Below are 2,639 nucleotides of genomic sequence, written 5' to 3'. Positions count from 1 at the left end.
ACCCTACTTTTTTTTTTCTTAAACAGTGTATATGATGGTGTTAGGCTTGCACAGAAGTTTGCTTTCCTATGTCATAGAGTGGTACCCGTTTTACTGAATTGCAAGGTAAAGAGATTCCTTGATGGTGTCAGTACTTCATCCTTGAACATACATTGAAGACTAAATTATTTCTGTTAAATACCAATTTGAGGATTAACTGGAAACTGAAACTTGTATCACCCCTAGTTATATTGCATCTGGTTATGGAGAGAGAGCTGAAAAATTTTCATCTAGCCTCAAAATAGTAGCATTCAGTACACTCCTCACTGTGAATAGCAACACTTAGTAGCGTGAAACATCTGGCTTTGTATCTAATTAATTGCATATTGGGTATGAATAAATATGTACATTGAGCAGCTTCTGTAAGTTATTTAAGCGCTTAAAGTATAATTGGCACATCTTGTTCTTAAAACTTCATGCTTAGTTGATTCCAGAGTTCTCCTTGTGGATTTTCAGTGAAGAAATTGCAGGCTTTGAGAATAGAAACCGCTGTTCCAGCCCACTGTTGACAAGTTCCTGCATCGCAGCGCCAGTTTGTGAGCAAGTTCAGGTAAGGGGAGGAGAGTCTGAGCGGTGGGAGAAATGTAGCCACTGGTTTTAAAGCTGGCAAAAGATGTAAGTGCTTACTCATGCCTGTTCTACTGCTCGTTTGATCTTACATTTCATATTCCCTTATCTGGTTCTCCTGCTGTTGAAATGGAAGGAGGCAAACTCTGTACCTGTGTATCTTTTAGACTCCAACTATTTTAGTTTTTTTAAAGGTAGAGCTGACTATAGACTTTTCCAGCTGTGTCTGTCTGTGGTCTGCCAGTAGCAGTAGGTTCTGCTTTAAATACAAGACAAACTGAGTTTAAATACGTGTTACTTCTGGAGATTGTTTTTTATTGAAAAGGTTGTAGGAAGAGCCCAGTTACAGATTTGAAATGCAAAGCGAATAAATCCTCAGTGAAACGGAACTGAGAACTCCTTCCTCTCTACCAGGACTTCAGCTGAACTTGCATTTGACTTCAGTTATCTTCTTTTTGAAGAGGTTCACTGTTGAACTGAGGCAGTGCAATTGGACACTTATTTTTTTCCCCCTGCAGTGGCCACAGATTGTCAGTCAACAAAGCCAAATGCTAAACACATTCTAAAAACGTAGCTTGTCAGCAGTAATGTGGTTTTAAAGGCAGGTGAGATCCTTTCCCTCTGCTAATTCCACAGTAAGGAAAAAGCAAAAGAAGCAATAGTTAACAGAAATGGCGAAATTATTGAGGCTTTAAAATGTTTGAAGAAAGCTAATCCCTTCAAAGTGTTGATGAAAGAGGAATGGCAGTGGTGGGAAGAGGTGCTTCCACTTGGTCATCACTGGCTGTAAGGTGTTCACGGGATATTTTATCAGTGCCTGCCTTGGAAAAAACAGGAGTGATGAGTCTTTCTACTCAGTTAAGATGGACAGACTGGAGGACAGTATGTGCCAAATAGCATTCTTCAAAATGCGGTTCCTTAGTGCCTTGAAGAAATGGAGAGAAATGGGTATTTTTGTCAGGGCTGCTAGACAAATCAGTGGGAAGTCTAGTCGAGTGGTAGCTGTTGCTGATGTTGGTTGATCCAGTTGTTCTCTAAAGATGGCACTTTGGAATAAGAAGTTTTCCATCTGTACAGCAGCGTTCATGGGTCTGTCACAGTGGCTTGAGAGGAGGAGGACAGTGAACAGTGCTTGTGTCAGCATTAAGCTTTGGCTTCTTAGTGACTGCGCTAACGTTCCTGTATTGCTTAAAGCTATGGAGAAACCAAAGGTCCTTCAAAAGCTACAGATCTTGGGGTGTAAATGGAGTATGTAAAATGTAGCACTTTCCTTGGGAAGAGTGAAAAGGTTTCTTCTATCAGCCTGATGTGGCAGTCCCAGGGCAAAAAACGGGAGAGTGACGCGAGGAAGAGGGTGTGAGACCCCACTGTAGAACACAACAAGCAGGAAAATCTACACAGTGATCTGTAAAAGTGCAAACAAACTAAAGGAGGAATGCATGCGCTATCACAAGACTCGGTATTCATCGTGATCATATGAATGATCTAGCGCAAAGTTGCGAAAGGCTGAGCGTGAAGATGAGTTTACAGCAATGCTTAAATGCCACCAGGATGGCTACTGGCTTCATTTTGTAAGGTAATTTAATCAGTGGTCCTTAACTCAATTTGACTCTCTTTACATAAATTAAACCAGCTTAGGCAAATTTATGTGTACTTATTGTATATTATTAAGGCAATTTTGCTTAGAATGTTTTTCAGTCTCTTCGTTTCTGTGGAAGTAATCTGGAGACCATTGCATTTCCTTTTGGAGAAAGCACATCAGATTCTGTGTAAGAGTTCATGTGAATTTTTTAGACCCTGGCTTCCTCTGAAGTAGCACAAAACCACCGCTTTGCTGTTTTTTAGACAACTCTGGTTTCAGGGTTTTCTTAAGTCTTTTTTTTCCTAACAGAACAGCTTCAAGATCGGATGCTGGGTGGACACCATTCCTTCTATAAGGTGTGGACATAATACCCCTCTTGTGAGCTGCTGTTCTCACCAGGTTCCTCTGTAAATTGGAAACTCTTTGGGATCAAGCCTGAAGTTCTGTAGAA

This window comes from Numenius arquata, chromosome 6 (assembly GCF_964106895.1).
Source record: "Numenius arquata chromosome 6, bNumArq3.hap1.1, whole genome shotgun sequence".
NCBI classification, from domain to species: Eukaryota; Metazoa; Chordata; class Aves; order Charadriiformes; family Scolopacidae; genus Numenius; species Numenius arquata.
This window is presented reverse-complemented; position numbering follows the sequence as displayed.